Source organism: Sarcophilus harrisii, chromosome 3, assembly GCF_902635505.1.
Source record: "Sarcophilus harrisii chromosome 3, mSarHar1.11, whole genome shotgun sequence".
Lineage (NCBI taxonomy): Eukaryota > Metazoa > Chordata > Mammalia > Dasyuromorphia > Dasyuridae > Sarcophilus > Sarcophilus harrisii.
In genome coordinates, this window is record NC_045428.1 from 541,112,984 (window position 1) to 541,140,749 (window position 27,766).

At 40.9% G+C, this 27,766-nt stretch overlaps 1 long non-coding RNA gene across 1 annotated transcript; it reads left to right on the top strand.

Annotated features, from left to right (window-relative positions):
- The first annotated feature begins 6,228 nt into the window (after nt 1–6,228).
- Nucleotides 6,229–27,297, top strand: LOC116422132. Its single transcript, XR_004232694.1, has 3 exons — nt 6,229–6,678; nt 21,920–22,176; nt 27,177–27,297. It is a non-coding gene; the product is annotated as an uncharacterized LOC116422132 (long non-coding RNA).
- Nucleotides 27,298–27,766: the final 469 nt, after the last annotated feature.

A 27,766-nucleotide genomic window follows, 5' to 3' on the forward strand; every position in this document is an offset into this window, starting at 1 on the left:
GAACTTAGGTCTTCCTGACTGCTCTATCTACTATTCTACCTGGCTGGCTATGTAAGGTAGTGAGGACTGGAACTAGGATGGTAGCACTAGTAGGAACAGGAGGGAGAGAGAACAGAAAGAAACTTTCCAGATGTCAATTAGAGGATTTACTTGGTAACTGATTGGATGTGAAGAACTAGGAAAATATCAAAGATGATGGAGGCTTTTGGCCTAAATAACTGGGAAGATGGTGCTATTAGATATATAGTACTGGAAGGAGGAGTGTGCTAGTAAAATTTTAACAACCAGATCTCTGGAAAATAACACAATTTAAAATTTAAGCTCTGCTATTAACATTTTCTCCATCATTTTCTTAAATCTAAATAATCCACAAAACAATCAAAGCCCTGATTTGTGGTGTTTATTGATTCCTAAAGTACAAATGTTCACACCAAAAATTTAACAATTAGCTTTCAAACATGACTGTGCTAGCTTTAGCATAAACTTGTCTGAAGGAAAAGGTCAAAATTGGAGATAATAATTCACCTAAAGGTGGTAGTTGAAATTATAAAAAGAGAATATATATAGAGAAGAGTTTTAAGTCTAGGGCTTAGATCCCCTACTCCTAGGGCCAAGACCTCTGATACAGCTGTGGTCTTCCGCCTTTCTAGCTGTCTTGCTCAGGTCAAGGGCTGCTGGCTCTGTGTGATCAGTCTTACTTTCCTTCTCTGCCCTCACACTGAGGGTTCTGCACTGTGATTTCAATAATGGTCAAGCCAAGAGAAGGACCAGCAGGCAGGGCGGACCTTCGCCAGGCATCCTTAGCAGAGTTGTCTCCTAGAATTATTCAACCAGAGAGCACAAACCCTCAACAGGGGAAAGCTCAGAAATTAAGAATCCATGATGAGAGAAAAAACAGTAGAGAGATAGAACAAGCAAACAAGAATAGGAAAACTTTTAATGCCATGGAAGGAATTGAGAGTTCTGAGGGAATTCTCCAGGAGAAGATGAAAAATCTACAGGGCAGTTAGGTGGTGCAGTGGATAGAGCACCAGGAATTCACGAAATCAGGAAAATTTGAGTTCAAATGTGACCTCAGACACTTACACAAATGTGACCTTGAGCAAGATACATAACTCTGTTTGCCTCAGTTTCCTTATTTGTAAAATGAACTGGAGAAGAAAATGGCAAACCGCTGCAGTATCTTTGCCAAGAAAACCCCAAATGAAGTCATGAAGAGTTGGACATGATTAAAATGATTGAACAACAATAACAAATCACTGGAAGAACCCTAGAAAAGATAACGAGTCAGTTGCAAGGAACATAAGAGCGACTGGAAGGACTAGTAAAAGGAAGTAACCTCACTGGGATGATTACTCAGAAGCTAACACCCCTAATGTTGGTGTTTATTCTTTGTTCTGGAGAGGATCATGACATCAGGAAGGTGATGCTATGACATGCAAGTGACTTGTATGAGGAAAAATTGTGCAAAGTCACTAACCTTATTTTCTCCTTTAGAGTCTGGATCTAGTGGCCAGATATAGATCAGGATAAGTGGTGATGGCCATGGATATAGCCTTTTTAAGCCAAGGTTTTTTTTTTTTTTTTAACAAACCTCATTTTGATTGAGGCAGCACCCATTCAGTGATTCAGGTAGGTTAGAAAGAAAGGCAGAGTAGAATGGTCCCATCTGACCCCTTAGTCTGCTCCCAGTCTGAACTCTGACCATGGTCCTGATCATTGAATGCTGACTCCAGCCTTAGCCTGAGAATATATACATTTTCCACCAAATATCCTCAGCCAATCAATCCTAGAAATGGTATCTATGAGATATGAAAAAGCTTTGTTGGTACCTGGAAGTTTCATCCTCTGCTCTAAAGGACTCAGCTCCAGTATTGGGAAGTTTCCTCATTCACAGCCATGTTCAGTTGTGTCTGACTCCTCCATGATCCCATTTGGAGTTTTCTTGACAGAGATACTAAGGTGGCTTTGCCATCTCCTTCTCCAGCTTATTTTTCAGATGAGGGAACTGAGGCAAATAGGGTTAAGTGACTTGCTCTGTGTCACACAGCTAGGAAGTATCTGAGGCCAGATTGAACTCGGGAAGATGAGACTTCTTGATTCTATGGCACTTTGTCCATTGTGCCAAGAACCACAGAGCCAGAGTATTTCAGAATCCTAGATCTGGGAGAACTCTAGGTTGACCATCTATTTCAATTCATACTTAAACTGGGCTCCCTTCTTCAACACCTCTAACAAAAGCTCATCTGGGTCCAGCTTCAAAGCCTCCTATGAGGGGGATTCCACACTCTCTGACATAGCCTATCTTCCTTTGAGGCAGCTAGTGGTAGGGTGCTATCTAGTGATAGAAGGGAAGCTTTTCCTTCTATCAGCCTTAAATGACCATTTGGTAACTTCCAACTAGTTCTGCTCTTTGAAGCTAGGGAGATGCTTTAATTGGGTCATGGTTCATCTCTTCCTCCCTCCCTCCATCCTCAAATTATCTTGTTTTGGATTTGCTTGTGTACATGCTATATTCTTGGTCTCCCTCTGGCCTCCCTCAAACAGCACTTAAAACTTCCTGAGGACAGAGGTTGCTTTGTTTTGTCTTTGGATCCCTATCCCCTATAACCATAACAACAATGGTAATAATAATAATAGTAATATTTAGAATTTGTACAGTGTTTTAAGGTTTGCAAAGACTTTGCATATTGCCTTGCATACAATGGACATACACATATTCGTTTGTCTAATCCCTTGGTTCCAGTGCAGGGAAAATCTCATTGAACAAATAGCAACAATGATATAGAGCAAAGGCAGCACTCATTTCCCTGAGTCTTACTTTTCTTAATTCTAAAATGAGGCATTTGGACTAGATGACTCTAGTCATCTAGATGGTTTTTTCTAGCTTTACATAGACTTGTGATATCACCAGGAAAGTTTTTATTAGTTTGGCCACTGTTCTGCAGCTTCCACTGCTGGAGACTTGGCTGAGACTGGGAGATGTTAAGTGACCTCTTCAGGGTTGCACAGTGTCAGGGTCTCATAACTCAGATCTTCCTATCTCCAAGGCTAGGTCTCTCTAAGCCAGAGGATCAGATCCACTAAGCCAGACTGATCTTCCTTTTCCCCATCATAAGGCCTTCAGGAGGCAATGATCACATCTCCTTCATGTCTCTAATTTTCTTAACTAATGTTAATTCTCCAGTCTTCCTACCGTCTTCCTCTTGACCAAAGCCAAATACAAGATTGTCATTTCTACTTTCTGGACACTATTGTTCAATCAACAAATATTTATTAAATGCCTACTATGTGTAAGGTACTGAGATACAAAGAATGAAACATTCCTTATTCCTACTTATATTCTGTGAGGGAGACAGTATATACATATATAAACGTATGCCGGATAAATATGAAATGAATATAAGGTAATTGGGGGTGGGGACTAATAGCTGGGTTGGGGAGGGATCAGGGGAAAACCTCAGGTAGAAGATGCTACATATGCTGGGTGCCTGGAAAGAAGTAAGGGATTCTAAGGGGTGGGGCTGAGGAGAGCATTGTTATCATGGGAACAAAGATCCAGAGAAGAAGTTTGGGAGAACATTAGCTTTTTTGGGCTTCCACGTCAACACTGTTGACTCCCGTTGAGTTTGCATATTGAGGAACACAGCTCCTCCTGTGATGAAAGTAATAATAATAGCAATAATTATGATGATCATAATGTTCATTAGATATGTTCTCTCTCCTCAGCAGGGCACTGGCTGGGTGTCGTTATCTGGGAGCCAATGGGCTTCAGATGAGATTTAGGTTCCATTGTTGCGCTCTTTCTAGGCTAGGGATGAGGGAAGAGTAAGAGGGCTGTTTTCCTGGGCTCTCCTGTGATGCTGTACCAAGTCTCCTGTGCTTAGCTTGAGTGTTCCTGCCATGTGAGGGTTGTCTAGAGTTATTGTGCTTTGCTTTAGCTGGGTATAGGTCACCCCAGTAGCCTTGGGTTAGCTCCAGTCACAGAGCTTTGATTCAAGGGTCTGAAATGTGGAAGGAATAAGACAGGTTCCTGTGACAGGATGATTTCAAATGTCATAGGCTAGTCCTGGAAGGGACCTGAGAAGTCTTCAAGTCCAGCCCTCTCCTTTTATAGATGAGGAAATCAAGATCCAGGGATGGTAAGCACCTGATCAGATTGCCTGAGATGGGATTTGGTCTCTTCTTGACTCCAAGACTTGCATTCTAACCACTTCACTAAGATAGTGTCAGGACACAATAACAGGTGATACTAGGAATATTGAGTGGAGAGTTGGGAGGTAGGGTTTGTATTTTGGCTCTGCTACTTATTTTACCGTGACCATGCATGAATCTTTGAATCTCTGTTTTCTCATCTGAAAAGTGGGGCTAATAATCCTCAAACCATTTGCCTTACAGAGTTATGAGGAAAGGTCTTTATGAATCATAATGCAATACTGAAATAGCAGCCAGCATTAGTATTCCTCCTCATCTTGTCTCCCCCACAGTGCCTAGTATATAATAAGTATCACATGCTCTTAGAAGGGCAAGGACTACCATTCACCTTTATATATCTTGTAGTGCTGAGAATAGAATGGTGTGCTCAGTAAATGGTGAGCAAATGATTGTTGAATGAACAGAGGAAACAGTGGTTATAGGAGGTATTATGTTTAGATCTGATGATCCATTAAGAGTGACAGTAAAAACAGCTGACTAGTTTGGAGGGTGGACCAGGGAATAATCAATTTGAAATTGACTTAATCATTGAAATGAAACTGCTCTCTCCAAAGTTACCAATGATCTCTTAATTGACCAATCCAGTGGCCTTTTTTCAATCTTCATCCTTCTTGACCTCTTTGTTGCCTTCAGCACTATTGATTACCTTTTTCTGCTGTATACTCTCTCCCCTCCAGGTCATTTAAAATGCCCCTGTTCCCTCCTAGTTCTCTGATTTGCCTGACTGCTCCTTCCCTATCTCCTCTTGGGACCACCATCCAGTTCATGCCCAGTAACTGTAGGTATCTCTCAAGGCTTTGTCCTAGATCTCTGTATTATCTCACTTGATGATTTTGTCAGATTCTGTGAGTTCTACCTAATCCTTATGCAGATGATTCTCATAGCTATTCCCATAGTCTAGCCCTAATCTTTCTTTTAAGGTCCAGTTTTGCAGTATTACCAACTGCTTTTTGGACACCTCAGATTGTATGGACAATCATGGACAGCTCAAATTCATCATATCCAAAACATTGTCTTTTACCCCAAACCTTTCCTTCTTCCCAACTTTATTTCTGCCAAGGGCACCAACATTCTCCTTGACCAAGCTTGTAATCTCAGTTGTTATCCTTGACCTATCACTTAAATTCACCTTATGCATCCAATATGTTGTCGAATCTTATCACTGTTACTTTCACAACATCTTTAGTATCCATCTTCTCTCCTCTCATATAGCCAACTGTCCAAATACAGACCCTCACCACCTCTCATTTGGCTCATAGCCTTCTGGTACATTTTAATGCCTCCCCTGCTGCAATCCATCTTTCATTTGATGGCCAAGGGGATTTTTCTAAAGGGCAGATATGTCCTTGACACCTTTCCCTCAATTAAAAAATAAACATCAGTGGCTCCCTATTGCTTCCATTTGTTATTTAATCTTCATAATCAGGTTTCTTCTTACATTCTCAATCTTCTTACACTTTACTCCCCTCTATAAAATCTATGATTCAGCTATACCTGCCTTCCTACTGCTTCTCCTATAGGCAATATCCCAACTCCTATACCTGGAATGTGTTCCCTCTCTCACTTTTAACATCTGGCTTCTTTGGCTTCCTTCAAGACATAACTCAAAACCCACCATCTGCAGGAAGACTTTCCCATTCTCTCCTACTATTAGTCTGTTCTGAGATTACGTGATTATTTGCACGCTGTCTCTCATTAGAATGGGAGACCTCTGAATGCAAGAATTATTTTGCCTTGTTTTGTATTCTCAGCATTTAGCACAATATTTGGACATTGTAGGAGTTTTGTAAAAGACAGCTAAGTGGCTCAGGAGATAGAACACTGTATCTGGAGACAGGAAGACTTGAGTTCAAATTTGGCCTCAGACACTCACTAGCTTTGTGACTCTGGGCAAGCCTGTCTTCATCCACTGGAGAAAGAAATGGTAAATCATTTGAGTATCTTTGCCAAGAAAATTCCATAAGACAGTATTGGCGTGCTCTGGTTTGTGGGGTCATAAAGAGTCACACATGACTGAATAATAGCAACAAAAGTGCTTCATAAATGTTTTATGGTCTAAATTGTGGTAAAAGCTGTGAGCAAGAAGTGGTTAATTTCCTGCCAGGTGCTTTTTTTAAAGGACAGATAAAGGTTACTCTGGAGAGCATTAGAGGACCAGAAGATGAATAGGGGTTAAAAGGGTGAGATGGCAGCCACAAATCCTTATACAAAATCTTAGGCTTCTACAAGGAGAAACTTGTCAGACTGCATTTGGAGTACTGCGTTCACTTTGGACACCACATTGTAGTAGGTACCACAACTGGCTAGAGGGAAGTTTTATCTGGAGAAAGAGGGACTTTGGACAACAAGATCACTTGGAAGTTTAACCCAGAGAAGAAGGACAACAAGATTATTTGGGGAAGTTTAACTTGGAGAAGGAGAAATGAGAGCTCAAGTATATATTAAGCACCTATTGTGTACCAGGTACTATGCTAAGTGCTTTACAAATATTATCTTATTTGATCCTTACCACAACCCTAGGAAGTAATTGCTATTAAAACTCAGACTAGGAAACTGAGGCATTCAGAAGTTAAGTGATTTGGCCAGAGGTACACAGCTACAAAGTTTCTGAAGATGGTTTTGAATTCAGGTTTTCTGATTTCAGGCTCAGAGCTGTATCCATTGCACCACCTCTAAAAAAACTTGGAGGGACCATTGGTTTGTCTTTAATTATTTGAGGAACCTTCCCCATGCAAATGGAATTAGTTTGATTCTTCTTAGTTCCCAAGGGCAGAACTAAGAATTGATGTGTGAAAATGATAGGGAAGGAGATTTTGGTTCAATAAGAGCAACAACTTCCTGAGAATCTGAGCTGTTCAGTAATGGAACTGAATGAGAAATGAGCTTCTCATTACTGAAATGTCCATTTGGAGACGCCTATCAGTGGGGCTAGCAGGATTCTGCCCCTGGTAGCTCCGTAAACGTTGGGCTTCATCACTTCTGCCATCTTTTCTCCTGGTCTTCCCATTAAATACTTCTCAGAGCCACGATGAAACAGGAAAAGTTTAAAATGCTTTGTAAAATCAGAAGACAATGTTAGCTTTTTGGTCAGTTGTTTATTTCAATATAGAGCCAGAGCAATAGCAGCAACTTGGGGGTCAGTGGTGGAGGTGGGAGTGAATAATTTGCAATTATTCAGAAATAATTGATGTAAAAGCAAAATGTGCTAATAAAACTTAACCCCCCCAGAAATTTAGATTTCTCTGTATATAGTCACAACTTAAAAATAAATCCCTGCAGGCCATGTAGAGTGGGAGTTTCTGTCATTAAAATAAGTGATTTTTATTTAAAAGGAAACATATTAAAAGGCTCTTTTCATTGTATCTACTCCACATGTAGTTGTGTAGGGGATTGTTTACCTTGCCAACCCCAATCCTGGTTCTATTCATTTGTAAAAGTCATATTCTAGGTGCTATAGGAGAAAGATCTCTGCATTTGTATCCAGGAAGACTGGAGTTTAAATCCTAAATCGCTAGTTATGCCATCCTGGGTGATTCACTTAACTGCTGCCTACCTCAGTTTCCTCACCTGTGAAATGAGCAGATGAGATTCAGTGGCCTCCAATTTTTCTTCAAGCTCTAAATGTAAGATCTTATAATTGGTTGGATAAGATGGGGATATTAATTTAGAGCAAGTGGGAGTGGGAGTGGTAGAATATAGGGTGAGTGAGAAGAGGTATATTTGTTGTTATTCAGTCATTTCATTCACATCCAACTCTTGGTGACCTCAGTAGGAGTTTTCTTAGCAAAGATAATGGAGTGGTTTATGATTTCTTGCTTCTGCTCATTTTAAGGTGAAGAAACTGAAGTGAATGGGATTAACGGATTTGCCTAGAGTAACGCAAGGAAATGTCTCAGATTGAATTTGAACTCCTGTCTTTCTCCTGATGCTTTATCCACTGCTCCAACTAGCTACCCAATCGACATACTAGCTATCACCAATAATTTCAAGGGCTGATTAGTGGAAGAAGAATCAGATCAGGCATTCTTAACATGGAAGAGATTTCTGGGGGGCCTCTGAAATGGAATGGTAAAATTGTATCTTTATTTTCATTAATCTCTAACTGATATGACTTTTAATTTTTTCCCCTGAGACAATTGGAGTTAAGTGACTTGCCCAGGGTCACACAGGTAGGGTGTATTAAGTGTCTGAAGTTAGATTTAAACTCTGATTCTCATGACTTCAGGGCTGGTGCTCTATCCACTGCTCTACCTAACTGCTCCTGACTTCTTTTAATTCTTAACTAAAACTCTGATGCCTACAGGAAGCTTTCCTTAACTCCTCTTAATTCCTTTTGTTAATTATTAATTATTCTCACTGCTTTACCTTGGTTAATTATTTTCTGTTTATTCTGTATATATAATTTACTTTGTGCATGTTTATTTGCAGGCTGTCTTTCCCATTAGGTTGTAAGTTCCTTAAGGGCAGAAACTGTCTTTTGCCTCTATTTGTATCCCTAGTTGCTTAGCACAGTATCTGGTACATAATAGATGCTTAATAAATGTGTATTGGTTTTATTGAATTGAATTGAAGTTTAGCATTTTCCTCAACTATAATTTTTATCTTTTAAGGCAGAATTGTCATTTTTGTTATATTGTCTCAGCTTATTCATGAGCAGTTGATATATATTACCAACAAAGTTCAGAAACAAGAAATAGAAAAAGAAATTCCATTGAATTTTTTATAAACTCTTGACAATATAAAATACCTGGGAATCTACTTGCCAAAACAAACTCGGGAACTATATGAACACAATTACAAAACATTTTAAACACAAATAAAGTCAGATAAAAACAATTGGGAAAATATCAACTATGAATTAAAAAAAAATTCTAAGAAAGGATCATAGGCTTGAAATAGCCCAGGCAATAAAATTCAGGACAGCCAAGGTGTTTGCAATTTAGAGAGCAATTTATTCACCAGCTGGGATAGATCTCTGGATCAAGTTCTGTTCCAAACCCAAGTAAAGCCAGGCTTATAAGCAATTCTTGTTCTGCCTTGCTGTTACAAGAGTGACTTGACTTCTCACTCTAGAAGGGGGATGCTGGGGAGCTTATAGGATGTCTGACATTGTTAGGCAAGCATTCCATCTGAACATAGTTGAGCAACATTTTCCTATAAGCCTGAGGCCCCTTGATCCAGGAATGAGGGGCCAGTCTTTTGTCCATTTCAGTTTCATTGGGCTTCTAAAGGGTAAAGTTAAGATTCCCGGGATGGGCTTGTTGTACTTTATTCTTGAAAACAGAGTAACTGGAAGACTGACAAATTTAGGTCGGATGCCAGGAGGAATTTCCTAACAATTAGTTAGTTAGCTTGTGTATGAAGACTATAAGATTTGCAAAATACTTTATGAATGATGTCTTATTTGATAGCTTTATAACACCCCTGGCAGGTAGGCGTTTTTATTATCCCTATATTCTATAAGAGGAAACTGAGAAACAGATAAATTAGGTGCCTTGCCCAGGGTCATACACATAGTATCCAAGATAAGATTCAAACTAGTAGTCTTCCTGACTCCAAGTTCAGCACACTGTGCCACCTAACTGCCTTGAGTTATCCTGAAAAAGGAATGAATCACTTTGGAAAGAAGATTGATTTTTTGAGTGGGGGTTGTGTTATAATAAATGACCTCTAAAGTCCATTCCAACTCTTTGATTACATGATTCTGTTTGGACACTGATGGGCTTTTAAAAATATGTCCCATATTAATTATCTTCTCTGCCTCCATTTAGCACATTTCACATTTTCGCAGTTATAAAGTTAGCAAGATCGCATTGAACCTGGCCTAGGAATCAGGAAATTTAGCTTGCCATTAACTTGCTCTGTGAACTCAGGTAAACCTTTTCTCAGAATCTCTTAAATCTCAGAATTGAAAAGGACCTCAAATTACTCAGTCACCCCTATTTGATTCACATTCTTTGCCAAGAGATTCCCCACAAACAGTCATCCTTTATCTCTATTTGAATATGTTTAGTAAAGGGGGACCGAATTCATTTCTTCCTAATACAACCTATGTTCTTATTCTTAGGAAGGTTTCCTTTTTATCAAACTAAAATCTTTTCTGCAAACTTCACCAATTATTCCATACTCTTCTCTGAGACTTAGTTGTTCTACTTGAAAAATAAGGTGTGATACTATGTTCGTTTCTTTTTTTTTCTGTTGTTTTCCTCTCTCATGGTTTTCCCCCTTTGTTCTGAATTTTTTTTCTCCCAACATAACTCATAAGGAAATGAATGACCTTGGGCAAGTCACTTAACCCCAACTGCCTCAGCAAAAATAAATAAATGAATGAATAAATAAATAAATGAAATAATACATTTATTTTTTCTGGTTATACATATATGTATAACCAGAAAAAATAAAACAATTAAAAAAAAAGGAGAAATAAAGAAGGTGTGGCCTTAGTTAAACCAAGACTTGTTAGCGTATTATTTCATTTATTTAGTTATTCATTCATTCATTTACAGCTAGGAAGCATTAAGTGTCTGAGATCAGATTTGAACTCAGGTCCTCCTGACTTCAGGGTTGGTGTGCTATCCACTGTGCCACCATTTTGTTCTGTTAGCCTAACCTACTCCGCTGATCAACTAGTCTTTTTCTTAGCCAGTACCAAATGGTTTTGATGACTGCTGCTTTATAATATAGTTTTAGATCTGGTACAGATAGGCCACTGAAGGTATTATTTTAAAAAGAATAATGTCTCCCATTGCATCCAGGGCCATCTCCAGTCATCCTGATCTATATCTTGCCACTGGACCCAGATTGCTCTGGAGGGGAAAGTCAGGCAGGTAACCCTGCATAGCCCTCCATCACTGAAATTCAATTCACTTGTATATCATAGCATAACCTCTTTGAAAGTGAAGGGCAAACAACAAGAGACCTTAATGGTCTCTAAGGCTCCTTCTTCAGTTGACATTCTATGTTTCAAAAGATCCAACCATGAGGCAGGATCTCCTGTCATGCCTCTTGTCCCTTGCTTAGGGGCAAAGGACTACAGGGTGACTACATTCATTCTTCCTTGAGGAGAGCCCTGCTTTTGAGGCAAACCCAGAACTTCCCCCTGTGTCCTAGCCTTGGACAGATAGTGATGTTTTGGGCATGTGGACTCAAAGCCTTTTCATATCTCATTAGCTCTCCTCTGGGCTACAATCCTTCTTGGTTAGTTTTGCAAAAATATTCATTAAAAAGCCTCATTATAGAAACACTGCAATGTCTTTGTAGTGATAGTTAGTGGGTGTTTTGTCTCTGGAGATGTTTGGTCTGGTAGGGGGTAGACTTTACTCTGCCCTTCATAACTAATCACGCTAAATTAGGGAGAAGCCTTTCCTATGAAATTACAGAATATCAGAGTCAGAAGAAGCCTCCAGGAATAATCAAATACGTTCTCTTCTCTCCCTACCCCCCCATTTCCAGAGGATCATAAGATCAGATATCTAGAGATGAGAGCGGACTTTAGAAGCGGAGTCCTTCTTCATTTTTTATGGCTGAGGAAACAGAGGCAGAGAAGCTTTTGTTGTTCAATTATTTCAGTTGTGCCCAACTGTTCCTGACCCTATTTGGGATTTTCTTGGCAAAGATACTGGAATGGTTTGCCATTTCCTTCTCAGCTTATTTTACAGATGAGGGAACCGAGGCAAACAGGGTTAAGTGATTTACCCAATATCACACAGCTAAAAAGTGTCTGAAGCTGTATTTGAACTCAGGAAGATAAATTTTCCTGACTCTGGTCCACTGCTCTATGCACTATGACATCTTCTAGCTACTCTTAAATCAGTTAGCTAATGAAGATATCTATCTGTGTATATATCTATATGTACACATATATAGGTATGTATATATATATATATGTTTTATATATAAACACACATTGAGAGAAGTAGAGATAAAAAGAGAGAGAGAGAGGAAGAGAAAGAGAGAAAAGGGAGAATAAGCAAGAGAAGGGAAAGAGAAAAGATAGAAAAAGAAAAAGACTAAGAGAAGAAGAAAGACAGAGAACAAAAGAAAAAAGGAAAAAAGGGGAGAAAGATTGAGAGAGAGAAAGAGAAAGAGAAAGAAGGAAAAAGAGAGATAGAAACAGAGTTAGAGGGAAAAGCAGAGACAAAAAGAGAGAGAAAGAGTGATACAAGAGAAAGAGAGAAAAGGTAGACAGAGACATAGAGAAGCAGAGAGACAGAGAAAAGGAGAAAAGGGGAAAAAGAAAAAGAAAGAGAGAGAGAAAAAGAGAGAAGAGAAAGAGAGAAGGACAGAAACAGAGGTGCATACAATTAGTATATGCCATAGATAATATGTCTGAGGTTTATATTGTTTGAGGTTTATCGCTAAGACTTCCTGATTACAGGGCCAGTGCTCTATACACCATCATCCCTGTTTGGGACAGATCTCTACATTTAGATCCCGTCACCATTTGCAGGCCTTTGTACTGAGCCTGTGACTTTCCTTTAAACCCATTTGTAGTTTTGACCTTGTTGGCAGTCTATTACGGTGCCCTGTTTGCTGTAGTCTGTCACTGTTTGCAAAGGCTGTGTTCTCTGAGAACCTTTCATGTTTGCAGAACCTGTCATGGTTTACAGAGCCTGGTTACTGTTGTCAGAACCTAACCCAATGTTGAAATTATCCCCGTTTTTAAAAAACGCAATCTTTCAGTCCCTGGAAGCCTTTGTTCCCATTTAAAGATCCACTCTGTCCCTGCCTGATGCTCCTGCTGATGTGTCTTTATGCTCTAAGGTTTCCTATTTTATCCTCCCAGATCCTGATGGCTACAGGGGTTTATGTAGAGACAGCCTCAACAATTCTTTCTGAGGCTGCTCAGAATGTAAAGGGGGTGGGGGGCGGGGGCTAGGTCCTGAGAAGCCTGTTTGGGTCACTGGAAGAGACTATCTTCTCCTTCTCTTTTAATATGAGCAGCTGCTCTGGGAGCTGACTAAAATATTGCAGAATCTCTCATGGAAATATCCTCACAGCCCTTCTTAGCAGTTGGTCCCTTAGATCTCTGTACAAATAGACCTCAGCACATTCACACTTACCCGAAGGGAGCTGGAGTTGGAACCTTTAAAACAATTCCTTATTATTAGGAGCTGGGCCCGAAGCCCCAGCTCTATCGCGTCTCTTCCGCCTCCCCTGTGTTTAAGCTGAACAGACCCTGGCACTGTCATCCCTGAGCGACCCACAAAGTCATCGCCGACCCACCCAGGGCTCGATGTCATTTATCTCGCTTGAGATCATCTCATCAAATTTGGGGGCTCTGGAGAGGCTGCAAAGCCGGAGATGTTCGATATGATCACATCTACTTAAAATGCAAAGGAGAATCCGTGCTTCAGAAACGCTGCAGAGAGAACAAGATGCGAGGCCAGGATAGAAATTTATGAGCCATGAAGTCGGATTTGAATCGAGCATTTGCAGCATGGCACAGCAGGCTGCTGGTGGGTCTGGGCCCTGGCCCGCCCTCGGAGGGGTGCGTGGGGTGGGGGGGACCAGGAGGCCTGAGATGCCAGAGCCTACTGCTCTCCGGCTGCCCCAGCATCTTCATTCACATCACATGTGGGCTTTCCTGGGTTTGGTCCCTGTCTCACTCCACCATTCCCTTGTAGGAGGCAACTTCTGTCCCTATGTGGTTGGTCTCTGTTCAGTTCTGGCCATGGAGAACTTTGGTCTTCCAAACAAAAGATCCTGGTTACTCTACTCAGACTAGATCACTGTTTGGAGCCGGGAGGCCAGGGTTCTAATGTTGCCTTTTTGACTTTCAAGATTTACTTCCAGCTTCATCCATAAAATGGGAATAATAAAGCTTATACAAGGTTCTTGTGAAAGAAACACTTTCTAAGCCATAAATCACTGGAAATGAATATTTTTTATAATTAATAATAATAGTGATTACTATTAATAAACAATAATCAATAGGCATATGGATAAGGAACTATACTTATGATGTTATTGATATGGGTAACTCCCAGAGGAGACAGCTCTTTTTGCTGCTTCAAGGACTTAGAGAGTTTCCTACTATATTGGACCACAAAGTCAGTAAGTGTCAGAGGTTATGATTGACCTCAAATCTTCCTGGCTCTGAAATCAGTTCTCTACTATGTCATCTAGATAATCACACTAGATAGTGATAACTGATATGAGTAACAAATAATAGCTAGCATTTATGTGACATTTTAAGATTTGCACAGCCCTTTGTACTTCTTAATTCACTTGGCCCTTTGACAATAATTATTATTAATAATAATTCTGAAGTGATCTTAGAAATGTGTATTTCATAATCCAGGACTCAGTTTTCCTAAATGTAAAATGAAAAAATTGCCTGATACACACTTTTACTGACTGACCACTGCTTTTTAAAAACCTCTTTTCTAGCTAAACAGACGTTCCAGCTGTGTTTACATGTGGATTCCTGGAAAGTCTGGGAGAGAGGAAAATTGTTAGAGGGCAGGAGGACTCATGTGTGTGTGTATGTGTGAATCCCAGGCCCCCTTGCTGCCAGTGTCACCCCTGTCTGTCTGAGAGCCTCAGAGATGCAGAATTCAAACAGGATGGAGGCCACTGGCTCCTTTCAAACCTCAATTTTGTTTTCAAACAATATTTATCAGGCTTCCTAATACGTGCTTAGCAGAGTTCAATTTCCTGCCATCAGTCAAAAGCGGTGGCATTTGGAAGCCTGCGCTGAAAGGAGGATTTGTTGCTGCATAGAAATTAAAAGAAGAATGAAAAAAAAAACCCTTCTTTTTAAAGATCGGAGTCTGTGGTGCTATCCTTGACCTCTCTCTGGACGGGAGTCAAAGCCCTGGCCTGCTTTTCCTGTGAAGAATCTGGATTGAGACTCAGGAGGTTCAAAACAAATGTCATTGCTTATTGGCCACGAGACGATAGGCAAGTCATGGTTCAGGGGAAGTTAGAACTGTCAAGGACCCTGGAGGACATCTGGTCCAGTGGTCTCATTTTACAGATCAGGAAACCGAGATCTACAGAGGAATATTGAGTTGGAGAGCCAGGATTTGAATTTAGGATTTGACTCTAAATTTAATGCTCTTTCCATTGCTCCATGTGGGAAAAACGTTAGTTTTCTAATCCACAAAATTGGTATGAGAATTCTCAGCCTGCCTACTTCATAAAGTTGTTGTGAGGATCAATTGATCAAATGGACTTAAAGTATATTATAAAAGGAGATGAAAGAGGAAATTTCTTTAGGCTAATGCTAAAACACTAATAATAATAGCAGCATAATAACAGGGCTACCTTTCTTGCCACTGGCAGGAGGTGGAAGACTTCCCAATTAAAGCTTCAGGGAGAGTGGGGCAGGATAGCCAAAGTTGCCCAGAAAATTATGATAGAGCTGGGTGAAAATATGGATCCTTAGGGTCTTTTCTCTTGTACTACTGTAATTCAGAGTCCCTTTCCTCTTTCTCTCATAAGAAAATATGGGTAATTATTGACAATAACAATACTGACTCAGATTTCTAAGTTTTACAATTTGCTAAATGTTTTCTATCCATTATTTCTATCCACGATTATAGAAATAATCAATCCATCTGACAGGTGAGGAAACTGAGGCTCAAGGAGAATAAAAGGCTCATCCAGGATTGCTCAGCTAGTGAGGGGCCAGAGCTGAGGCCTAACTGAGACTTTCTGATTCTAAACTAAGAATTCTTTCTACTACTTCCTGTTGCTCCCCACCGTTCTTCCCCAGACTTTTGGTTTCCATTCAAACTGGTTTTCTTTCTTGTTCTTCACATGTGGCATCTCATTCCAAACTAGATAAAGCAGATCAAATGAGATAATTTTCGTAAAATGCTTGGCACAATGCCTGGCACATAATGGGTGTTTTTGTTGTTGTTTAGTCATTTTTCAGTCCTGACTCTCTATGACTCCATTTTGGGGTTTTCTTGGCAGAGATACTGAGTGGTTGCCATTTCCTTCTCCACCTCATTTTACAGATGAGGAAACTGAGGAAAACAGGGTTAGTTGACTTGCCCAGAGTCATATCTCCAGGAAGTGTCTGAGGCTGCATTTGCACTCAGGTGTTTTTGATTCCAGGTCTGATTCTAGGTACTTAGCTGCCCATAGTAGATGCTTAATAAATACTTATTTCCTTCCTTTATTTCCTCATTTGTAAAATGGAGCTAATAATACCCACCTCCCTGGGTCTTTGTGAAGATCAAATGAGTTATATTTGTAAAGTGCTTAGTACAGTGCTTGGCACATAAGCACATAGTAGGTGCCAAATAAATGCTTATATCCATCTTTGCTTCCTCATTTGTAAATTGGAGATAATAATACCAGCTTCCTGGATCTTTGTGAGGATCAAATGAGATATTTGTAAATGGTTTAGTTTAGTAACTAGCACATAGTAGCTGCTTAATAAATGCTTATTTCCATTCTTCTTTCCTTGTTTGTAAAATGGAGATAATAACATGCAACTCTCTGGATATTTGTGAGGCTCAAATAAGATAATTGTAAAGTGCTTAGTAGAGTGCCTGGCACATAAGCACATAGCAGGTGCCCAATAAATGCTTATAACCCTCCTTGTTTCCTCTTTTGTAAAATGGAGATAATAATACCCTCAAAATAATAACTCCCTCAAAAACAGTCTGACAGGGGAGACAACATGCAAACCACCATATAAAGATAAAACAAATAGAGGGCAAATTGGAGATTATTTACTGAGAGAAGGCATTAGTATTAAAGGGACTGGGACGAGCTTCCTGGAGAAAGGGGGATTTTAACTGAACCTTGAAGGAAGTTGGGGATTCTAAGAGCCAGAGCCAAGAAAGGACAGCATGTCAGGCACAGAGTGGCAGCCTATATACAGGAAGGCAGGAGATAGAAGAGGGATTTATTTCAAGAAGCATTTATTAAGCATCAACTATATGTACTAAGCACTTTACAAATCTTATCTCATTTGATCTTCACAAAAACTCAGGTAGGTGGGTATTATTAGCCCCATTTTACCAATGAGGAACAAGAATGGAAATAAGCATTTAATAATACCTACTGTATAAGTGCTTTACCAATATTATCTCATTTGATTCTCACAACAATCTTATTAGCTATTATCATCCCCATTTCACAGTTAAGAAAACAAAGGCAGACACAGGCTAAATGACTTGCCCAAGATCATACAATGAGTAAAGATGTGAATCTGCATTTCAACTCAAGCCAGCCTGACTTTAGGCTCAGTGCTCTATCCATTGTGCTACTTAGCTGGTGTTTAATAAATGATTGTTCAATGAATAAGTATGTAACATGCTTTCAGATTAATAGACCTATATATTATTGCTAATTACAGACCCTTTTGTTTCAAATTAATAGAACACAGAATGCTGTAGGTGCCTCATTTTGTATAGGAGAAAATGGGGCCCAGAGAGTTATAACCACGGTGTGCCGACTGGGGCTTTATTCAGGCCCTGACAAATGTACAGGGCTCATGCCAAAAGCCATTCTCCTCAGTCTTGACAGCGGAAAGCATCAGGGCTCTGAAGTCTTCTGAAGATGGAACCCGTCTTTCCAATCCTGCACTGCCTCTCCCAGACTTGGAGCCTTCCCAGGTCGGCTTCAGAGGACAGAGCCCGAGGTATCAGGAAGTTGCACACTAGTCCCGCATTGCTAATGGATGTGGACCGTTATATTTAAACTGGAGCTGTTGATGCTATCAGCTCCTACCTACCTGCCTCTGAGAGGCTGAGACCTTGCCCTCTTCAGCCGAGTCTCCATGAAAAGAGTGGGAGGTATGGTAAAGATTTGTCCTTTTCCTCCTGTAACCCAACCTGGGCAGTGCTGGACAACTACAAGCTAACTTGCATTTAAAAATTAATCTTCCTTCCTTCCTTCCTTCCTTCCTTCCTTCCTTCCTTCCTTCCTTCCTTCCTTCCTTCCTTCTCTCTTTGTTTGTTTTGTTTATTGATTTATTTACTTATCTTTGGAGATACAAAGAAACATTGTTCCTGTCTTCAAGAAGCTTACATTGTAAGGAGGGAAATAATGACATGGAAACAGCTAAGAATACATTAGCTATATACAGAATAAAATAAAAGTTATCTTAGAAAAAAGACACTGGTGATGTGCCTATGTGTGTCTCTGTGTGTGGGTGCTGCCTCCCCTGTACACACACACAGACACACACACACACACACACACACACACACACACACCCTCATGGTACAAAGTCTTATAGCCCCACACCTGTAACCTCCTCCTTTCGCTGTCTTATTGGAGCATTTGGGCTCTGCACAACTTTTTGGACCTTACCCACTATTACTGAGAAGGGGGAGACAAGGGTGCCCGTGTGGAATTTCTATTCTAATGGGGATGGAAAAGAGAAGCTGGTGAGGAGAGGAGGTTGCAAGCTGCCTCTGCACCATCCATCCTCACCCAGGAATCCCAGATCCCTTGTTTCTAGCACCTGGATATCAAGAATGATTGCTTAAATTGGCATCTCCTCCTGTACCTCCTTCAGAGGGCACCCTGGGGTCTCTCATTCTCCTCATCCCACCCCACGGTGGGCACCTTTATTCTCTCTTGCCCAAGGTACAAGAATTTCTTGTTGTAGCTCCAGGTGGAGTGGGGCACGGCAGCCAAAGTTGCCCAGAAAATTAAGGCTGATCTGGTAAAATGTAGGCCTATTGCCCTAAAAACCCCTTTACTTGTGCCAATTCATAATACAGAGCCCAGATCTTTCTCCTTTCTTTTATAGGAAAACATGGGTGACCGCAGGCTCTTTCTGCAGCAGAGGGGTGAACTCCAGTGGTTCAAGCTCCCCTTGGTTGTGGCTGGTTTAATCCCTTGCTATGGCCTGAGCCTCTGATCTTTATTGACCTGCCAGACTCTAAATAGGATTCTCATTCAGGTTGAAAGAAAGGGGTGAAATTGTAGACCCGGCTCTCAATCCCCCCTAGCTAGAGGGAAGGGAGATGATGCTAGCAGGAAACTCAGAGAAATTTCTTGTGATTTTTTTCTTTTTGGGGGAGGGGTGGGGAGAAATCTGTTTGAGGTGGGGCCAGGCTGGGAAATGACTGGCAGGGGAGATAAACATGATTTGTGACTTTCTGACGCTTCACTGGTTTGAAAATAAGTTCTGAGCCCAGACCCGGGATTGACGGGGGGATGAGAGTGACGGTGCCTCCTTGATGCTCTCTGACTTTGGAAAGTGTCTGAGCTGGGAGCGGGGGTGGGATGGATCTGCACTGTTAGATCTGATCCCAGAAATTGAGCCCCAGCATCCCTAGCTCCACGTGATCCAGGGCATGCAGGTGACTCATAGACACAGGGTCTAAGCTGACTTAGGAAGGGATTTCATGTTTTTTTCCCCAGAATATATTTGTTTTCCCTTAGAAGAGAATTTTAAAGTAGAAGGGAATATTAGAACATAGATGACCAGAGTTGCAAGAGACTTTAGGACATAGAATGCCAAAGTGAGGAAAAAAATCATGAAACAGATCATCTCTAAAATGTGTAAATGTTTAGAACACAGGCCACAGAATGTCAGAACTAGGGGACCTAGAACACAGATCATAAAATGTCAGAACCAGGGGACCTAGAACACAGGTCACAGAACGTCAAAACTAGGGAACCTAGAACATAGGCCACAGAATGTCAGAACTAGGGAACCTAGAACACAGGTCACAAAATGTCAGAACTAGGGAATCTAGAACAAAGACCATAAAATGTCAGAACTAGGGGACCTAGAACACAGACCATAAAATGTCAGAACCAGGGGACCTAGAACACAGGTCACAGAATGTCAGAACTGAAAGAGATGTTAGAACACAAAATGTTAGAACATAGGACACAAAATGTCAAAGCTGAACCTAGAAAATAATGAACTAGCATTTATGTACTGGTTTAGGATTTGCATTTTACAAAGATTATTACATTCCATTCTCTACAACAACTGGGAAAGGTGGGTACATTATTACCCTTATTTTGCAGCTGAGGAAACTGAGGCTGAAAGGGCTTAGGTGGCTTGCCTATAATCATATAGCAATGTGTCCAAGTGAGGATTTGAACTAGGATTTTGATTCCAACGCTAACATTCTCTGTGTTGTGCTCTCCGGTTGACTACTCTCTCAGAGCTGGCTCGGGCAGGGACTTAGAAGTGATGCTATCTCGTGCCACTTTTCAGATGAGGAAACTAGTCCTCAGAGAAATGGAGCCCAAAGTCTTAAGGCTGAGCTGGAAGCAGAACCCCACTCCTGATTCCCAATTCAGAGCCTTTTTGGTCTTTGCAAAAGTCTTTCTTTTGGTTTTGCTCCGGAACAAATGTGCTTGTCCTTAGCTCAGAGTAATTACTCATAAGGGGATAAGCCAGTAGGAAAACCATATACAAATATTTCAGACTAGTCATCTATCCTTTCTCTAAAGGGCTGCTTCTTGGATTTGAGGTTCTGGTTCTAGTGCTTTCATCTGGGATTTCTGTGGAATTATTGTCCTTGAGCTCATTATCTTTCCTGAAAACATTATCTTTCTTCTCACTTCCCTGTCTTTCTCAGTGCATTTGAGACTTGTCCCAAATTCCCCATGTTTTCACTGGCTATCCCTCATGCCTGAAAACACTCTCCCTCATCATTTCCATATCTGACTTCCTTGTATTCCTTCTGGAATCAGCCATGGCCCCACCTTTTGTAAGAAGTCTTTCCTAATTCCCTTTAACCTTAGTGCTTTTTATCTGAGATTATCCCTGATTTATCCTGTATATATCTTGTTTGTACACCTTTATTTACTTGCTTTCTCTTGCATTAGACTGAGCAAAGACTGTCTTTTCCTTTTCTTTTTATCTCCAGATCTTAGCTCCTGGAACATAGTATGTGCCTAATAAATGTCAGCTGACTGTCTGACTGGATTCTCCATCCTTTCCTCCTACTACCAGAATCAAAACCTTGAAAATTTGGAGCTTCATTTTCCCTTTCTTTCAACCCACACATATTATGGGTCATTTATAAGATGACAAAGTTTAGAGCGTAGACCTCAAAGACCACCTAATATAACTGTGTGTGTCGGGTATATATATATATATATATATATACACACACAATGGGACCAGGAGAGGGTCTTGAGCAGAATCAGGGATTTCAGTACAGGTCTCCAAATCTAGTACTTAAAATCCTCTGAGTCTCAGATTCCCCACTAGTAAAGTAGACATTAATACTAATTTCATTGTTTATGGAATGATCATAATGAGATAATGTATTAAGATACTTTAGAAGTTTAGATGACCACAGACACGTCAGTGTTCAGTAAACCTGAACCGGATTTATACTGATTTTGTCAGAGTGATAAATGATAGGGGTCTGCTACATGATCTTGCTTAGTTGATGCAACCTTTCCATGTATAAGATGCTCAGGATTTTGCTTTTGTTAGAATTGTGATGATATGTGAGGGGTATGCCTTGGAGAGATGGTGGAGCACGTGTAGACATTCTGTAACTGGTTCTGGTTGACTAATCATGTGGTGAAGGGGAGAGGGACTCTTTGATTAGCTCTAGAGGCATTCAAAAAAAACCTGTCAGCCTCAGCCACCTGTTCTTTTTCTTCCCTTGCTCTTGGGGGATCCTGGTGACTCACAATGTCCAGTAGAGACCATGTGGTAAGGAGAAAGGTCCTGGGGCTATCTCCCCTCTGCTCTGAGAAAAAGGCCTCGGCTTTTGACATTTCCATTTGTTCTTTTCTGTTTTAGGTGAAAGGAATGGAGTCCCCCAGCTTAGTGAATTTAAAAGGTTGTCATTAGAGCGTCCCTATTTTTCAGTCTGGGTTCCAGCTGGGAGTTGCAGCCATTGATGCCCTGAGGTGCAAAGAATGACCTTCAGGACTCCAGCCCAGCAGTGTCTGGACAAGGAATCAAGATGTAATACTGTATTTGTTGGAAATACATTTGTTGGAACCAATGCTGTGCAGGAACCGAGCCAAGTTTTGAGTCCATCAGAAAATGAGAAGGTATAGAGGAAACTGCCCCTGAACTGTTGGGAAAATGTTTGCATGTTGTTCTTGCTATATCTTCAAAATAAATATCTTTTTGTTAAAAGCTAATTGGTGTTAAGTGATAAAATGGGACAGAATAGTACTAGTTACTGGTCCCTAACAGATGGAGAGAGCACAGCTGATGGGGGCTCAAGCCAATGGCAATAGGGAAAAAATGCCCTAGCCCCATTAGGTACCCTAGAGCCTCAGGAGGAGATGTAGCCATCTGGTTCTTTGTAACACATATGCTCTAGCCCTCTGAGAGAGCATATACAATACAGTAATAATAACTAATATTTATATAACCCCTTAAAGTTTACAAAGTATTACATGAATGAGCTCATTGGATCCTCACTATAACTCTGTGATAAAGGGACCGTGGGTATTACTATCCCCATCTTACAGGTTAGGAAATTGAGACTTTGAGAGGTTAAAAGCCCAAGCTCATACAGTAGTAAGTGTTAGATATAGGATTTCAACTGAGGTCTTCCTGTCTTCAACTCTAATACCTCTGAAATTTCCTTTAACTCTAAAGTTTGGTGATTCTGTTTTCCCCTCAGACTGAGGGCAAGGTATTGCTCATTTCATTTCATTCATTCATTTATTCATTCATTTGTTTATTTATTTGAGAGGCAATTGGGATTAAGTGACTTGCCCAGGGTCAGACAGCTAGGAAGTGTTAACTATCTGAAGCCAGATTTGAACTTGGGTCCTCCTGACTTCAGGGCTGGTGCTCTATCTATCTATCCCATGTTGTCCATTTTATTAATTCAACTTGGTAAATATTTATTAAGGAATATAAGACTATATTCAGGTCACTATGTTAGGGGATAAGATTGTAAAGATCAAAGGTGACCCATTCCCTGCCCTACAGAGTTAGGAGTGTGGAGAATATCTTGCACATATAGGAAAGTGTCACAGGTAGCAAAGAGTTTGGAGAGTGGGGGAGAGATCTGGACAGGGAAGGAGAGAAATCTAGAGATCCAGGGACATTTGGAGAGGGAGAGAACTCTTGTCAGTTGATCAGATCAGGGAAAGTTTCATGGAGGAATTGGCACCTGACCTGGAACTATCTCAAGGAAGGCAGGGTGACCAGAAACCATATATTGAGATCATAGAACACTAAACAGATCAGTCTGTCTGGAACATAAAGTCACAACCTGGAATAATGCGAAATAAGATGAGTAGGGAGGTTGGTGTTTCACTTATAGTGGAGTCTTAAATGCTAGGCTAAGGGTCTGTATTTTATCCTTCTGTCCTTTGTATTTTAAGGAATTCTTGGAAGGTTTTTTTAAACTTTTTTTTTAGCAAGGAAGTATTGAGGTCAAGTTTGTGTCTTAGGAAATCTCAGTGTGGTGGGTCGGAGAGAGGAATGGTGCTCCAGAGAGCATATTGGACTTGGATCTCCTCTCTGATACTCTGTGACCTTGGGCAAGTATGCCTCAGTTTTCTCATCAATAAAATGAGAGGGTGAGACTATATTCTTAGATGGACCCTTTTAACAAATGATCATTTCGATGACCGTTAAGGAGGCTGTTGAAGTGATCTGGGCAATAGATGATGAGGGTCTGAGATACAGGGCTGATAATGTGAGAAGTGAGCAGATGAATTGGATGCTGGGGAAGAAGACTTGACAATAGATTGGTTGTAGACATTAAAGGAGAGTAAGAAGTTACTCTGAGTCAGTAGGAAAATTGAGGGGTCATTAACGAAAACAAGCAATTTGAGTAGAGGGACAAGCTTAGAAGGGAAGATGAATTCAATATTGGGTTAAATGAATATTAAACTTAGGTTTAATATGTCTTTGGGACATTCAGGTGAAGATATTCAACAGCCATTTGGAGATACAACTCAAAGGAGGGATTAATGAAACATTAAATCTCTAAAGGTTTAGAGATCATCTGCACAGAGTTAGGGAATAAAGAAATATAAGTGGGGGACAGATAGTGTGGTGCAGTGGATAGAGTGCCAGCCCTGAAGTCAAGAGAACTTGAGTTCAAATCTGGTCTTAGACACTTAATACTTTCTAGCAATGTGACCCTGGACAAGTCACTTAATCACAATTGCCTCAGCAAAAATAAAAAAAAAAACACAAGTTGGGGAGATTCCCAAAAGGAAAAAATATACAGAGAAGAAAAGATCCTTGGTACATAAACACACTTATACAGAAGAAGGATAACAAACTAGTAAAGAATGAGAAGGAGATAAGTTAGACAGGTTGGATGAGAAGTGGGAAAAAATGTCATTTAAATCAAAGGAGTGCATCCGCTAAGATAGTGTGGCCTGCAAAGTCAAGTCTAAAGGTCAAGGAGGATGAGGTCTGTGAAAAGAAAGTCAGGTCACTGATAAACTTTGAGATGGTAGAATCAGTAGACTGCAGTTAGAAACCAGATTGCAAGTGACTGAGAAAAATGGGGGATGGTGAATGCCGAATATGCTTTGTAGGATTGTAGCAGCAAAAAGGAGAGAGATAAGACTATAACTTGAAGGGGTGACGGGTCAGGAAGGCCTTCTAAGGACGGGGGAGATAGCCAATGTTTGTAGACAGAGGGGATGGAATCAGTAGATAGGAAGAGACTGAAGATGAGAGGGAATAATCCACAAGGCCAGTACTCAGAGGAGATGAAGAGATTGGGTCAGAGCTAAGTAAGGATTAGCTTTGGCAAAGAGAAGGGTCAGCCTTGTAGCCAGGGAGGAAGCATCTTCTGAAGAAGGTCAAGTTTAAGTATCATAAAAGTGGAAGGAAGATATCCAGGGGGAAGAAGAGCTAGCCAACAACAGACTGGAGGTTTCAAGGGCTCAGCAGAATTATGGAGGAGATGGATTATGGAGGGGAAGGTCTGAACTGGATAAAGATGAGAGTGTATGAAAGATATAAGTATTTTTTTCCTAGGCAGCAGGTAACTTTGAATCATAAGAAGGATTAGAAGAGATTCTTCCAGGGCTGGAGAATTGCCAAATATGGAGGAGGTCTCTGTTGATGGTATATCTCCACTAGGATTCCTTCAGGTGATTGCCAGACTTTGAATCATGAGCATGATTAAGACCAAAAGTCCTCCTAATTGAGATCAGGACCAAGGTTCTTTCTTCACAGGAGAGACTTTTTGGGGTCAAGGATCTTATGCTTGATGCTCAGACTGGAGGCTCTCTGGAAGGAGGGTCACATCTTCCTCTCAGATTTGGGACTTGTCTGAAAGTAGCATAAGCCTTCTGTGGGATCCCTGGGGGCAGGATCATCTCTCACCTTTTGGCCTGGGGTACCCTTTGAGGACAGGAGCTTCATGATCATTTCTCTCCTTTCCTTCCCAGCTCTGTCTCTTCCCCTCCCTCCCACCTGTGCTATCTCCTGCTTCTTCAGGGGGATGGGATGGGTATATCTTCTCCTACCTTATCTATGGAATCATGCTTTACAGAACAGAGAGATTGTTCTTTATGGTTTACAAAGCACTTTGCTCTCCGGGTGAGAAAGGTAGTTATTATCACCTTCATTTTACAGATGGGGAGAGAGGGTTGGAGGCCAAAGAGATTAAGGGGTTTGTTTGAGGCCTTATAGCTAGTAAATGTTGGAGCCCACCTGCCGTCTCCTAATACGGTGCCTTTCCCACTTTGTTAAGCTGTTCTTCCTCAGAGAAATCATCCCCAGCTTTTCTCCTGGGATTCCAGGGGAGGAAATGGGTTTTTGACCTATGGAATGTCCACTTCATGGAATGATTCAAGAATCAATTTGTCCTTGAGGGAAGTGAGAAGAGCACAGTTTGGATTTGGCCATCAGGAAACTTGAATTCAAATCCTGATTTCTAATTGTAGCTGTGTTATCCTGGGCAAATCACTAATCTCCATTTCTTTATCTGTAAGATGAGCATAATAAAATGGATACTAACTGTACCCCTGGGTGGCTATAAGGAAGGCCCTTGTAAGCTTCCAAAGCACTATAGAAACAGGAGCTTTTATGATTATTATCTGTGTTACAATTTGCCCCTTTATTCATAGGATATTTGAGACAATGGGGATTCTGAGCTTTTGTCTGGGGTCTGGGATTTTGGGGACTGTGAGCAAAATCCTGTGTTTCTCTCCGACATGAGAAGCCCTGGGAAGATTACCCATAATAAAGCTAGAAAGGCAGGCTTAAAGCTGTCCAAGTGTGTGATGGGCAAACTCAGCCTGTGGGACTGGGGCTGAGGGGGGGGGACTGTAAAATCAAATGGGAACCAATCTTTTCACAATAAAAGCACTTGATGTTCTCTAATAAAAACACCCACATCTCAAAACAGCAGAGGAGGTTTTATTGAGGATACCTCCTCCAGGGATTGTTCTGCTCGAGATGGTGGCCCAGGCCAGTGTTTATAAGGTCTCAGGTGATTGACTGGAAGTGAGCTGGGTGGTAAGAGTAGGACAGGACTGGGCTGAGACTAACAATGTCCAAGGATTCTGCGGACCCTCTGTAGGTTCCCCTAAAAGCCAGTAGTTCAGGCATATAGAGGAGTCCCTGAGGCACATCATTATTCTGGCTTCTACAGCAAATTAAAATACTTTGGGAGCAGCTAGTGGACCTGAAGTCAGGAAGACTCATCTTCCTTAGTTCAAAACTGGCCTCAGACACTTACTAGTTATATGTCACTTAACCCTGTTTGGCTCAGTTTCCTCATCTGTAAAATGAGCTGGAGAAAGAAATGGCAAAATACTCCAGTATCTTTGCCAAGATACTGTACCCCAAATTGTGATCCCAAATGGCGTCATAATTAGCTGGACATGACCAAACAACAACAACATGAAGCACTTTGCTCATAGCCATTCCGTGAAGTAGCCATAAATATCCTTATGTCCATTTTAGAGATAAGGAACTTGAGGCACAAAGAAGTATCCATGATCACACAGCTAGTAAATGCTGGGCCATGAACCCAATGGGGGCATACTATCATACCTGACACATGGACATTCTCTGAATGCTCAGTAAATCATCTCTCCCATATTTCCAGCTTCATATGTAGCCAAAGTGAGTAACAATCACACTGGGACAGAGGAAGATACCTTCGGAGACAACAGTATGCTGGGTACCATGATGCTAAGTCCTGATGCTGCTGATCTAGTCTGTCTGCTTGGTTCTGCTTTCATGTAGGTTATTAGTAAGAGTTTCATTCTTCAAATGGTTGTGGATGATGTGAGCCTTGGCTGTGGCATTGGGAAGCTTCTTCCCTTTGCCCACTTGTCTGAGTTGAATTGCTCCTTTGAAATCCGTCCATTCTGAATGGGTCTGGGGGATGTTTTGTTTCTTTGTTATTAAGAAAATGAAGACCCCCGAGAAGAGGATCTGTTGATTGATTATCTCTCATCAGGCAAGAGGAATGACACAGGTTTAACTTAATCATTTTACAAGAGTCCTGAATCGCAACTAGGCCAGATTGTATCATGTCTAAAATGTATAGTATAAATAAAACAGCTCTAAAAAGTATTGTACCTTTTATCTCTAATTCCTAACACATGACCTATCAAAGACAAGGAGGGAGCATTTGTCTGTGTCTTCTATAGGAAGAAGGCACAGAGATCAAAACATTGCTAAAAAATGGCT